Source organism: Lissotriton helveticus, chromosome 7, assembly GCF_964261635.1.
Source record: "Lissotriton helveticus chromosome 7, aLisHel1.1, whole genome shotgun sequence".
Classification (NCBI taxonomy): domain Eukaryota; kingdom Metazoa; phylum Chordata; class Amphibia; order Caudata; family Salamandridae; genus Lissotriton; species Lissotriton helveticus.
In genome coordinates this window covers 1,238,072,073-1,238,087,367 of record NC_136068.1, presented here as the reverse complement: position 1 = coordinate 1,238,087,367, position 15,295 = coordinate 1,238,072,073, and positions in this window count along the sequence as shown.

Here is a 15,295-nt window from a genome sequence, read left to right as displayed (position 1 = left end):
ATGCACCAGTCCATGTCCTTCTTCCAGTCCCACAGTCCAGGCAGGGAAGAGGCCCCCCCAGTGGCTCGCTATGTTTCTTTTGGCCAGCATAAAGCCCAAAGTTACCCAGGTTAGGTCTGCCCTCCCTAGGTCTGTTTTCTCCCACACATTCAAAAGGCACAACTTAGGTGTTATCTTGAACCTCCCTCCCCCCACCCCCGACGTACAGTCTCCCATGGCATGCCTATAGAGCTGAATCTCTTGACTTTGCCAAATAACATGGTAGAATGATCCGGTCTCTCCGCATTCCCTGTAGTAGGTGACCTCCACCGTATGTCCCATCTTCGCAACTGTGGTGCATGAAATGTAAATTCTATGTAATATTTTGAGTTGGACTATTTGAAACCGGGCCCTTATCGCTCCCACCCTAGGAGAGGCCAGTGCCTCCAGCCAATCCTCCTCCTGCAGGTGTGGGATATCGACACTCCAGCGATCTTTCAGCACTAGGAGTGAGTCAGGTAAGTTATTAATTCATTTTTTATAAGTTAGTGAGATCACTTTTTTTGGAAAGATGTCCATCGAAGAGCCTACATTCTAACAGTGACGATTCCGGGAGATCAGTACACCTGGGTACTGCCACCGGTAAAGCATGGCGGATCTTCAAATATCGAAAATGCTTCGCCTTTTCCAGATCATATTTTTTCTTCAGGCTTTCGAAAGGGACCACTCCGCTGCTTGTATAGATCACCCATCCTGGAAATCCCGATTAGGTCCCATTGAGAGAAATTCTTCCTAATGCCCACTGTCCCAAGTAGCTGTGATTCCCAGAGTGGTGTTGCCCTAGTGAGTTTATATTCCATCCTAATGTGGAGAGAGTCACATGCCGGTGACAAATCGTCACCGCTGTGGTGCCCTCGAGTGTAAGTCCACACGGGCAGTGTAAAGTGCATGGAGATACCCTTTTGGTTGCATTATGAGCCGATCCATTTGGTATGCTGGTTCTGTTAATGGCTGGTTCAAGAAGCAGGGCAAAGACTAGCAGTGACAGGGGGCACCCCTGCCTCATGCCCTGTTGAAGCGGAAATGTACGTGACCTCTCACCACCTGGACCTGCGCGTTTGTGTAGAGGAGACAAAGCCAAGACATAAACCGTGGACCAAACCCCATTCATCTGAGCACCGCCATCATATATGGCCATTCGACAGAGACGAATGCCAATCGTGCATTAAAGGACAGTGCCGCTCGTAGTTGTTCACAGTGATTATGTTCCTGGAAGCTGTTTTGTTGCACTTTGGACTCAGCACTGACCAAAAGGATTTGCTGCTGCTCGTACACAGGGGCTGGGACTGCGAGACCCAGGGTTCACAGCGCAAGACCAACGCAGCGCACCTGGAGTCTCTTCCCGCCCCCTGCTCCTCCCTGCATCTTTGCCTATTTATAGCTCGCGGCCCCCGCTTCGCGGGAGCCGCTCGTAGTTGTTCACAGTGATTACGTTCCTGGAAGCTGTTTTGTTGCACTTTGGACTCAGCCCTGACCAAAAGGATTTGCTGCTGCTCGTACACAGGGGCCGGGACTGCGAGACCCAGGGTTCACAGCGCAAGACCAACGCAGCGCACCTGGAGTCTCTTCCCGCCTCTTGCTCCTCCTATTTAACCACTCCCTCACTCACCGAGCGGGACGTGAGCGGGCCGCCGGACGAAGCCCAGACAAAGGGCGGACAGTCTTAGACAGTACGAGACAGAACGTGACTGGACTGGGCACGACATACTGCCTGTGCCGCCTCCAAGAAACCTCCGTTAAAGTAAGACACTCTGCGTATGGATATTGCAGTATCGAGGAACAACATTTAGTTTTACTTTTCCATATTGTACATCACTATTGTATGGACTAGAAATCGTGCTGCAACTAATATTATATAGTATGCCAAAAAAGATTCCGGCCGCAGTGTCTAACACTATGGATAATTATTTAGTCCATGTAGTAACCAAAATTAATAGTGAAAGAAGGCAGTCACTAGGACTAAGTCAATCCCCCATTCTTCACTCCTTGAGCCCACCACTAAATTCTCCATAGGTTGATATACCATCCCAGGTCGTAGGAAATGAAGTTCCAGACACTGAGTTACGTGATAGTGAGACCCATATTCACAGTGTACTTCTAGAGATTGACCCAGAAACCGATGATGAAAATGACCCTGAGTCTCAGGTTAATGCTACAGAAGAGGATTCCCCTATACAGGTGGATTCACAGGTAGACACAATAGTAGAGGAACCTCGAATTTTTGTGCCTGTCACTTTGTCGTGTTTTGGCAGCTCCTGAGTTAGCGTTTAGCACAGCTACACGGTCTTTTCTGTTAACTTGACCAAAACGAACGGGGGCCATTTTGGCTCCCTCTGACTTCCGTTTCCTATGAACACGCTGCCTCGTGGTCAGTGTGCCCTTTTGTCCTTTCTCGATACCCATGGTCACTAGTCTGCTCGGCAACAGGCTATTTTTAGTACTGGTCAAGCGCACATGCGCATTACGCACCAATTGGTCACTCTTTAGGAATGTTTACACTAACTGACCAGTGCTGTTGAAACTCCTCCCACATGTTGGCCGTGTTCCAAAAATGACCTTATATGTACCTAAAATGTGTAACTTGTAACCGCCTATCTTTTTATTGCTAATAAACTGTATAAAAGAGGTCGCGCACCAATGTTCGGGGTGCTACTTCTTACATTACCGAAGGGTGCTGTAGGAATGTATCACCACCCCATGGGGTCTTAATAAACTTGTCTTTTACCTTTTCCAGTGTCCGTGCCAACTTCTATACTAAGGTGTTCGAGAGTTTAGCAGAGTATGTAGGCCTGATTTGAACCCAACACCACAATTGGCGACCACGAAGGGACTCATCGGCGACTCGGATGCCCGAAGGAGAGGTCGTGACGAAGGTCAGGAAACTCGCCATGGACGCGTACGCTGCCACTGAGTGACCCGAGTCTCGGCACCCACGGTGTGTTTTCCCGTCCTTCCGATCTGACCTTCCAGGTGGCGCCGGTCTTCGACTGAGATTCTGATCTTGGATTGTCGTGATGTGCTGTTTTGGCTGATTTGACCACAGAACTTGGCAGTTGGACTTTGGAAGTTTGAAAAGAAATTGGTAAGCTTTTGATTGATGAGGTAGTCTGCTGACACTTACTGTGGCTTTTTGAAACTTTGAATTTGAATTTGAATTTGTTAGCTAACGTTTTGAATCTTTGAATTTGAATTTGAATATGTGAAGTGCACCTCACATAGGCAGGCATGTAGGGATATTTCTCTGATTTATTTGATTTGAACGGTACACCGTGTTAGGTGGCATTTTTGTAGTATCGCGTTTTCGTGGTACCTTTTGAAACATGCCTGTTTTTAGCACACTCCGTAGGATGTGCTGTTCTGAAAATGGTACCAATTATCGATTAAGTGCAAAACAGCCGGCTCCCCCAGAGGGGACTCCAAATCGTGAAATGTATGTCAAATTCGGTATTCCACCAATAATGTATAGTACATTATGGCATAAGTATACTAAAACTGATCGTGAATTACAGTGGCCACTATATGGGTCGTTTGACCTTCGAAAGGTACAGTATGTGGAACAGTGTTTGTTTCAGCGAAGGTCTAGACAAGATATGTTTGATTGTGTGCGCATGTGGGAGAAAGAGGTGCGTGAACGAGCGAAGCGTGAGGAAGCCTTGGCGGAGAAAGTGCAGCGGAAGGCTGCACATGACAAAGCTTTACAGCTACAGGAGAAGGAATTACAGGAAAAGAAAGAGAGGGAGAGACGAGAACGCAATTTACAGGTTAATGGTCAATTCCCTATCAGGCGTCCTCTCTATCCAGTCCTTACTAATGAAACGGATGATTTTTCATTACTAGATCGTTGTCCGCCCCCGTACGTCACGCCAACGGCTCCGAGCGAGGGATCAGACGAGGATAGTGATCGAACACAGCGTACCAGGTTACATGCGGAACGAGCTGCGGAATTACGTTCATTTGCACGAAAACTAAATATTAATACTGTTACTGTTTCTGACGTTACTGAACAAATGGAACAGTGGCCTGATAAGGAACGACTGTATTTTTTAGATCATTTTGGAGATGAAGTTGTTGAGCGGTATAGAAAATATTCTCTCGAGTTAGAACCGAAGGAGATATCCAAGGGTCGTGAGTATTTTCGTAAAGGTCTTTTTGTTCTTTCAGATGCGGATGACTTCTTCAAGCGTTTGATTGAACTGCGTAATGAGGCGACGCGACTACGGGAGTTGGAAAAGTCGAAGAATTCGTCTACGTCCGGAGCGACGGGGATATCCAAAGAATGCCCTATTTTTGAAACAGATAAGATCGCTGCGATTAATGTTAGACCTATGCGAGAAGCTGCGCCGTTATATGTCCCTCATAAAGGGGATGGCACAGATGATGATAAAAGATCCAAAGACGCGAAAGGGTATTTTGTATATAATTGGGTTTATACGCCTTGGAATAGAGCAGATGTCATGGCGCTTAAGAATGCTTTACCTGATCCCCGTAAAAACCCTGCGGCTTTTTATGAAAATGTTGAAAGTGCAATTTCTTCATGTATCATGACGTTAGTTGATATTGATCTATTTTTCGGGTTGATATTGCCCCCTGATATGTGGAGAGTAATTCGTAGGTTTGATGACCTCACGACTCTCGGGGCCACTTGGAAAGATCTTGTTCAGGCTGATTTAGACAGAGAACCAGCATGTAAGCCGTGTCAATTAATATTAGACCTTCCAGGGGCCATACTAACAAAACTAAAGACTCTTGCTCCCGCTAAAAAGATTGATTGGACTATATTAGCCTCGTGTAAGCAGAAAACGGATGAATCAGTTTCCGATTTTTTCTCTCGCTTCGAGGAAGCGTTCCATGATTACAGTGGTCAATTATTGACAGAAGATACTGGCAGGCATCTATTCGTTGACAAGTATGTAGCCAATCTCCTACCGGAGATTGCGAAACGATTAAAAGCGAGTGAAAGTTCATGGACCACAGCAACCCCTGCTTCTTTATTGACTATGGCTCAATATTATGAAAGACAGGAATTGGAGGCGAAAGAAAGTAGTGAAAAGAAGGCGAAGGAATTGAAAACGAAGGTAATGTTAGCTCAGGTTCAGGCTACGAGGGGAAACAGTAGAGGAGGGCGAGGATCATACAGTAATGCTCCTCCCCCTCGTTCTGACATTTCTGTGAATCAATGTGCATACTGCAAACAGTTTGGGCATTGGATTGCAGACTGTCCGGTGTTTCGAGAGCAGCGTAATTTGAGGGGACGGGGAAGTGGGAGATCTAGGAACTATTATGGAGGGTCAAGAGGAGGTTATGGCATGAATGATCGTGGAGGATATGGAGCAAGGGGTCGTGGTCAGTCAGATTATAATACGTTTGATAATCGCAATCAATATCAGATAAATGAGGGTGGTCCTGCTGAACCACGGGATGAGCATTACGCATAGGATTGCGTAGGATGGGGTGTGGAATCGGTTGAGGTACCAGTTGATCAGAGGGGTCCATACATAGAAGCACATGTTCTGGGTTCCACTGATAAATTTCTGGTCGATACAGGAGCTACTCGTAGCGCTTTGTCCAAATACTTGGTTCCAAGGGCTCCCCTGTCTGGCGAGGTAATTACAGCAATAGGGTTCGATGGAACACCTACTTCTAGCCCATTGTCTCAACCAGTTGCATTTCATGTTGATAAATTTGCTGCCCCTTGTCCCTTTTTGTTGTCTCCAAATACACCAGATAATATTATTGGACTCGATATGTTAAAACACTTTCGAGCTACTATTCACTGTGCCCCAGAAGGAGTGCGAGTTGTGTTGAATGAGAATTACCCGGAATTAGAGCGAGTGTGTTTTCTCCATGAATCTGAAGTTCTGGCCTCCTTACCGAAAACGTTGTGGGCCACTTCCGATACGGATGTAGGGCAGATGATAATTCCTCCAGTGCGTATTACTGTAAAGGAGGGAGTATCTCTGCCACGTGTCCCACAATATAAGATTTCCAGAGAAGGTGAACTTGCTTTGATACACATTGTAGATGATTTAATTTCGGCAGGAGTAGTTGAGGAAGTCCCCTACAATGTTTGTAATAGCCCAATTTTACCAATCCTTAAAAGAGATACAGATGCTAAGGTTTACCGTTTCATTATTGATTTGAGGGAAATAAACAAGATAGTAGTGCCTCAGTATCCAGTGGTGTCTGACATCACCACATTGCTTACGTTGGTTCCACCGACGGCAACTACTTTTACAGTCATCGATTTGAAGAATGCCTTCTTTTCGATCCCTGTACATCCTGACAGTCGATATCTATTCGGCTTTACATTAAATAATAAATCGTACAGATTCTGTCGAGTTCCTCAAGGCTATACTGAAAGTCCTAGCATTTATAGTCAGGCATTAAAAAGACAGCTTGATTCCTTTGACTTACAGGAGGGAGTGGTTCTCATTCAATATGTAGATGATATCTTACTTGCTGCAGATACGCCAGAACAATGTGAGAAGAGTACCTTTTCCTTGCTTTCCTTCCTGGCCAAACATAATCATAAAGTTTCGAAGAAAAAGCTGCAATATTGTAGACCAAAGGTGACCTACCTCGGTCATCTTTTGTCTAAGGAGGGCCGTGCATTGACACCAGATCGAATTCAAGCAATTCTAGATACTCCAGTCCCTCGCACTCAGAAGGATGTTCGCGCCTTTATAGGTTTGACGTCTTTTTGTAGGCAATGGATATTAGGTTTTTCGCATATTGTTAAACCATTGTTAGCATTGTTGTCTAAAGATACACCGATTCCCATTGAATGGACGGATGAATGTCAGAATGCTTTTGAACAATTGAGACAAGCTCTTTGTTCTGCACCAGTGTTAGGTACACCTGATTATACGAAGGTTTTCACATTATATGTACACGAGAAGGATGGGTGCGCATTGTCAGTCTTAGTGCAGACACACGGAGACAAACAGAGGCCTTGTGCATACTTCTCGGCGGTACTCGACCCTGTGGCTCGAGGATTGCCTGGATGTTTTCGAGCAGTTGCAGCAACAGCAGTTGCGATACGACAAAGTGAGGGAATAGTTTTGTCACACAAATTGTTGGTGCTAGTTCCCCATGCGGTAGATGCGTTACTGAATCAAACGAAAACGCAGCATCTAACCAGTGCCCGACTTACAGGATATGAGCTAACGTTGTTGGCGCCTCACATCACATTAAAACGATGTGCAACACTAAATCCTGCTACTTTATTGCCGGACCCTGTTGCTGAGACCCAGAAGGAAGAACAACATGATTGTGTTTTTCTGACTGAGGAACAGACAAAGGGTCGTATCGACTTACAGGATACGCCATTTCCAGATGTAGATGGGGAACTGTGGGTTGATGGATCGTGCGTGAGGTTACCAGATGGTACAACTTCCGCAGCTTATGCGATCACGACACTTAAGACTGTGGTAGAAGCAGCACGAATACCCCAAAAATCGGCTCAAGCGGCTGAGTTGATAGCCTTAACGAAGGCATGTGAGTTAAGTGCTGGACTATATGTGAACATTTACACGGATAGTCGTTACGCTTTTGGAGTAGTGCATGATTTTGGCCTACTTTGGAAGGAACGAGGATTCCTGACTTCACACGGAGCACACATCATGCATGGAGAATTGGTACGCGATCTCCTGAATGCACTGTTATGCCCAAAGAAAGTTGCAATAGTCAAGTGCAGTGCACACAAAAAGGTGACGGACAAAATAGGGCAAGGCAATGCTTTCGCAAACCGCATTGCGAGAGAGACCGCTATGCTGCAAAATAATTTCCCCATGTATGTGGTGAAGTCACAAGCTGAGCGGTGGCATGATGCTAGAGAAGAAATACTAGATATACAGAAGTCAGCCTCAGAGGCAGAACTTGTGAAATGGGCCACTGAAGGAGTATTGGATGATGAGGGTTGCTGGCGTAGTAAAGATATGGAGAGATGGAAACTACCCATGGCCTATGTACAAACAATGGTGCAAATGACACACGGGCTGGCACACATTGGAGCTCTCGCAATTACTAAATTGCTTACACGAGTTTGGGAAAATGCTGACATTGCTAGCACGGCTAAGAGAGTAGTGCAGACCTGTCTGATATGTTTGCAGCACAATCCTGGACAAGGGACTCATACTCCTAAAGGTGGGTTTGTTCCACCTACTGCACCATTTGAAGTACTACAAATGGATTACATCCAGCTGGAGCGCTGTAATAATCTCAAGTATGTTCTAGTAGTGGTGTGTGCCTTCAGCAAATGGATTGAGGCTTACCCTACGAAAGACAATACAGCATTGACAACAGCTAAGGTGTTACTGAAAGAGTACTTCCCGCGCTACGGTGTTTGTAAACTTATGTGGAGTGATAATGGCCCTCATTTCATCGGGAAAGTAGTGGAATACGTCCTGAAAGGATTGGGAATCAAGCAACGATTCCATGCTGTCTTTCATCCGAAATCAGCAGGTTTAGTAGAACGATACAATGCAACTCTGAAGCTGAAGTTAGCAAAGATAGTGGCATCTACATCTCTGAAATGGCCGGATGCTTTGCCTTTGGCATTGCTGTCCATTCGATCAGTGCCACATTCTCGATCTGGCCTCACACCCTACGAAGTGGTGTTTGGAAGGCCTATGAATATTTGGGGAGTTCCAAAACCTCGTTTGATACATGATATGCCTTGTATAATGATGAACGATTATCTGGCACGATTAACAAATGATTTGCTTTCTATTCATCAACAGGTTCGAGAGGCGCTCCCTGATAACTCCACTGGTGAGGCTCACGATCTCCGCCCTGGGGACCACGTGATGGTCAAAGTCTTTGAGCGATCCAGCAGTTTGGAACCGAGATGGCATGGCCCTGAGCAAGTGCTGCTGGCTACGCGAACTGCTGTGAGAGTCACCAACAAGAAGCGGTGGATACATTCAACGCACTGCCGACGTGTCTCTCCGGACCTGGTGAGCCCTGTGGTGCTATCCGACTACAGAAAGATTTTGGATACAGAAAAGAGCCCGGCTGTTACGTCTGATGAATTGGAGGGAGCCTTCCCGGACCACGTTGTTTCTGATAAAGTGAAGTATAATCTACGCCCCAGGAAATAAGATTCCTTTTGTGTTTTTGAAACTGGTTGGTAACCGCTCTGAGGTTTGTGAAACGGAAGCCGGGAATATCAAGGGGGGGGGATCAGTTCTGCCCAGTGTAGCGACACCCGTCTTGAATCCCGGAGAACAAATCAACGGCAGCCTCGGTTCAGAACCATCGTTTTTTTATTTTTCCCGCTTAGTGTTGTTTTTGAAGAGTATTGTTTTGTGAACTATGACATCTCCTTCGACACGAAGAGGGAGAATTCTTGGTGCTGTTTTATTTGTCTTGACCGTAGTGGTGATCGCAGTATTAGCCTGGACTATAGAACTGTTGTTTCCTGTACGAGAACATTTGCTGCCCACCACTCCAAGTCCATCCGAACATTTTCATTTCACTCTGCCTTTTCACGAAGAAAGACATAGGCAGACTTATTTGAACAACAGCTTTATTAAGATTTTGCATCATACTCATAATATGACCAACACGTCCAATTGTTGGGTATGTGGAATGTTGCCCGGACATCAGAAGAAGGGAGGAACACCACTCATTCCTCTCCCGTTTACTCATAATGGTTCTTGTCATGCTTGGTACACTCTTCTTTTTACTCTGCGATGGCCAACGAAAGGTGGACTACTTTTTCGGTTGAATAAAATATGCTATAACGATAAAGATGGCTATCCACACGCTGAAGGAACTAAATTCGAATGGGAAGAGTACCGTCCGGACAATGTTTCTACGCCTCGCGTATATACGAATCAAAGACTTATAAATGTGACGAGCATGCATATAATAACAGTCATTGATACAAAAGCAGATTTGTGTATTAGAAATAAAGGTACAATCCCTGTAGGCCGCAGTGAATGTAATATTACACTTACCTTTGATACACCAACTGGAATTGCATTTGTAGCCTCACGTAACACATATTTCATTTGTGGAAATAAGGGATACCACCGTCTACCATTGGGATGGTTGGGAACGTGTTATATAGCTTTTGTATTACCACCTGTATTTATTGCTCCTCCCATGTATCACAATGATTATGTTTTGTACCATGATTTCATATTGAATAGAGTGAAACGAACAATAGATTTTGATGAAATAGACCAGACTGATACCACATTACAACAATATGTAGATTTCAATTTGGGGTTATTTTCATTCGTAGGAGCTGCACTAAATAGCAGGAAGATAAGGCGGCTTACACGTGTGGTGGAAGCCGTCGCTAATGAAACTGCCTCTGCTTTAGGGAATATTACTGAGGAATTACAAATTACCAGAATTGTAGCGCTCCAGAATCGAATGGTTCTAGATGTGATACTAGCTGATAGAGGTGGAGCATGCCGCGTCATCGGAAGTAGTTGTTGCGTTTACGTACCAGATAACTCACCTTCTGTATATGATTCGATTACAAAATTACATAAAATAGCTGCTGAGATCCATCCAGAAAATGGAACATGGACCTTTTCTGGTTGGTTCTGGACCCTGCTTAGTACTTGGGGTTGGAAATTATTAACGATTCTCTGTGTTTTTATTGGAGTACTATTTTTCCTTTGTCTTTGTATTCAATGTGTCCCTACATTATGTTCTGTATGTATCACAGAATGTATTCCGTCCAAACGAGCTGTTGTTAAGCAACAGAAACTGATCAATGATGAAGTATTGAAAATAATGGCTATTGACATTGAGGATGAACATTCTGACTACGTTCACTATGAGGTAGCTTTTGCTAAACGCTAAAAGGGCCGTCTGTCGTGTTTTGGCAGCTCCTGAGTTAGCGTTTAGCACAGCTACACGGTCTTTTCTGTTAACTTGACCAAAACGAACGGGGGCCATTTTGGCTCCCTCTGACTTCCGTTTCCTATGAACACGCTGCCTCGTGGTCAGTGTGCCCTTTTGTCCTTTCTCGATACCCATGGTCACTAGTCTGCTCGGCAACAGGCTATTTTTAGTACTGGTCAAGCGCACATGCGCATTACGCACCAATTGGTCACTCTTTAGGAATGTTTACACTAACTGACCAGTGCTGTTGAAACTCCTCCCACATGTTGGCCGTGTTCCAAAAATGACCTTATATGTACCTAAAATGTGTAACTTGTAACCGCCTATCTTTTTATTGCTAATAAACTGTATAAAAGAGGTCGCGCACCAATGTTCGGGGTGCTACTTCTTACATTACCGAAGGGTGCTGTAGGAATGTATCACCACCCCATGGGGTCTTAATAAACTTGTCTTTTACCTTTTCCAGTGTCCGTGCCAACTTCTATACTAAGGTGTTCGAGAGTTTAGCAGAGTATGTAGGCCTGATTTGAACCCAACACCACAACTTGGGCAGTCAGAACATGCAGAAAAGCTCAGCCAAATCGCGGAGGGTCACGACCTGGGAGAAAAAGGGCTGTATCACCAGTGAAAACAAGGGATAAAAATAGGGGGCACGGGGAAGATGGTTAAAAACAAATCATGGACGATGAGTTATTTAATAGGATAGCGGACATGATTGATTGTAAGCTCAAGGCCATCATTAAACCGTTGGTGGCTAAATTAGATAAACTCACCGCTGAAGTAAAGAAATTGGGTGGGGCACAGAATAAGATAGCGGATGAGGTGGCAAATACAAAAACTCTGGTCACAAATTTAGCCAACATAAACAAAGAGCATACTGTGAATGGGACAGATGGAGGTGAAAATGTAGCACTGATTATCCCCCCTGAACATATACCAACAATAGAACATAACCAGCCAGAGATAAGAGATGATCCCATTCAAAGACCACTTGTAGCGACCACATTACGTATAGAAAAAGAAGCATTACAATTTATAGAAGAAGCCTCACCCTTAGTGCTGGTATTAGCAAATGTACCCCCTCTGACTCTTGGCCAATCAGAATCTCCAACATCTCTGACAAGCAAGGCCCTGCACTGGCTGTCTGGTAATATGCAGATGGCTCCCTGGGGGAAACAACAGTTAGCAGGAGAGGTCAAGTCAGCCAGAAGGGTACCCTGGATAGGGCACAGCCCCAAAAAATTTAAAGGAGACTGTATAGTATTAAACTTCTCCAACTCGGCTGTACTCCCTAACGTCCTGTCACACATACTCCCCACCCAACGTAGGAGTGGTACTATTGTTCCACTTACCTTAGAATTTTTTGGTGGGAAACAGCGAAGTATGTCATATCCCAAAACATTCCCTAATTTTACAAGGCCACAGTGGAATGTAACGACAAATGGATGGGGTATAGGTACTCCTGTAAACGACTGGGGGAGCAGTCTAGAGAGGCGAAAAAGGGATGTACGTTGTTACAACGCAGGTTGTAACAACGCATACCTTTACCACGCGGCCGCTACAACGCAAGTCGTTACCACGACTTGCGTTGGAGGGCGCGGATTTAGGATTTTTATAATTTTATATTCCAACACCAGTCCCCGTAACAGTAGGGAAGGTGTTGGAATATAAATTCATAAAATTCCTTATCCCACAGCGCCCTCCAGCTCAAGTCGTGGTAACGACTTGCGTTGTAACGGCCGCGTGGTAAAGGTACCGCGTGGTAAAAGCTTCGTGGTAAAGGTTGTTTACCGCGAAAAAGACCTAATCAGTTATTCCTACACAAGTATCATTATCCAACCCATTTAAATAACCAGTACAGTATCCCTATCTCAAATAGGTTTGACGCCCTTTATGGACAGGGAGGACTGGAAGGGGTAGAATGACTACCTAGAGCACTATTTCAGTTCGATTACACCGATCATATAGGCTTAGGAAATGAGGATAATATAAATGTGTTGTATGGTTCTATTCCAGCTGAAAACTCCAAATTAAACAATCCCACAGTTCACGCAAAGGGATTTTTAACTGAGGCAGAGGCACCATTAGCCCGGACAAACCGACCCACTAACTTAATAAATGAGTATAATCCTATTCCTACACAAGTAGACCGAATACATAATACTATAGAAGAGCAGGTATCCAGATGTACAGAGCTATCGTACGCTACCCCACTTGAAAAGGTTAACATAGACACAGACACCAACATCCTGTGCCCACTAACTCCCTGTAGCGCAAGCCTAGTATCTTGGAATACCGCAGGGCTGGTTGACAAAGTTTGTGACATCACTAGGCTGTCCTTTGTCAAACAATATGCAGTGATATGCCTCCAAGAAACATGGTTGGTGGAAACAAATGTTCACATTGAGGGGTACCAAAGTTTTTTCATTCCAGCTGAACCATCAAATAGTGGAAGAGCAAAGGGGGGCCTGGCAATTTATGTTAATTTGGCTCTTACATGTCATAAAGTTATGCGCCACTCTGGAAACAGAAACATCCAGGTTTTAGAGCTAAAACTACTTTTACCTTGATTAACTTTTATAATGCAGTGAATCAGAATGGAGATTGTAATATATTGTCTCTGGGCGATCTTTTGAGAGACAATGCGAGGAACTTGCTGCGCCAAATGTTGATCGCAGGTGACTTTAATACTCATCCGTGTGGAAATCCAGGAGAGACTGTTATTGATCAACTGGGATGTAACAGCCTGAATGGCTTCCACTTTGATCACTCGCGGCGTGGAACACAACTAAACACGCTAATGAATGAAAATAACCTAATCACAGCTATGACCATGGTGGTGGGCCAAACTCTTTTTCCCGTTCCTACGTACAAGGGTCATACAAACGGATCATACATAGATCACATTCTATTGTCTGCCGACTTTGCCAACACTGTCCTGGACTTCTCCATCCAAATGAGCATTTATAGTGATCACAATCCTATTTGCATCAAAATGGGTGGGGGAATCTTTGAACAGCGAAAGCCACGTGTAGATCGTGGATCCATAAAATATAAAAATGGAAAGCGTCGCTTAAAATGGACAATGGTGAATTGTGAAGATTTGTATACCTCTATTAATAACCTGTGTAGCTCCAAACTCTCTTTATGTATGTCATCAGTATCATCATTGCAACAAATCTTGGCGGCTTTTGAGGGTGTTGCATCAACAGTAGGATCATTGTTAATGGTCCCAGTTAAAGGGAATGCTAGTAATAACCCAAAATGGTTCGACAATTCATGCTCTAAGGCCAGCCGAGATCTTAAGATGGCTTTGAAAACTAAACCTAGAGACTCGGATCACATTAAGGTCATGCGTGACAGGTACAAAAAGTCCCTTGCTACTCAAAAGAAAGAGGTAAAAAAAAGCGTATGGGAGACCCTTTTAGACCCCAAAATCTTGAGAAATAGCGCCAAACTTTGGGAAACTATAAATAAACCTTTGTTTGATCACCCAAATAATTCCACCATTGGCACAAATATTCCAGAGGAAGAGTGGGTTAATCATTTTAGCTCAATTTTTAAAAGTAAAGAGTCTCAAGCAGAATATAGTCCGGTTATATCTAAGGAGAATATTTTGCTCTTCTCAATAAGTGAGGTTGAAAAAGGAATCGAAGTGCTAACAAGCAATAAGGCCCCAGGCCCGGATGGCATTCCTCAGGATCTTTTTAAATCTTGCATATCGCTATGGGCGCCTGTCCTCACTGCTGTACTCAATGGGGCTGTGGTTTCTGGCTGCCCAAAGTCATGGGGGGTGTCTACCATCGTACCCGTTTTCAAGAAGGGAGACCGTAATAGCTCCCTCTGCTACAGACTCGGTGGTTAAAGTAGTGGGGGGAGTAATTTTAAATAGACTAGTTGAATGGGCAGATGAAAATAAAGTAATATCCCCAATTCAATATGGCTTTAGGCCCGGTCACTCAACGATCACCAAGTGTTTGAATTTGTACATGATTATAGGGAAATACACCATGGCCCGTCAAGGTACATTTCACATGGCGTTCATTGACCTATCGTCGGCTTTCGATTGCGTAAGCCGAGGAAGGTTCTGGGACGCCATGGCGAAAATGGGTGTAGAGCAGAATTTAATTAATTTGTTAGCAGATATGCATTCTGACATGAGAGCAAATGTCCGGTACACACAAGACCTAAAAGTGACAAGAGATTTTGGAGTGCACCGGGGTGTCAGGCAAGGGTGCATTTTAGCCCCGTTCCTCTTCAACCTATACATAAACGATTTGGAAGAGCATCTTTTAAGTACAGGAGCAGATTACCCTTATGTTGGACGGAAGGGATTGCCGGTTCTGCTTTATGCGGATGACGCAGTCCTTTTATCCAGGACTGCAATTGG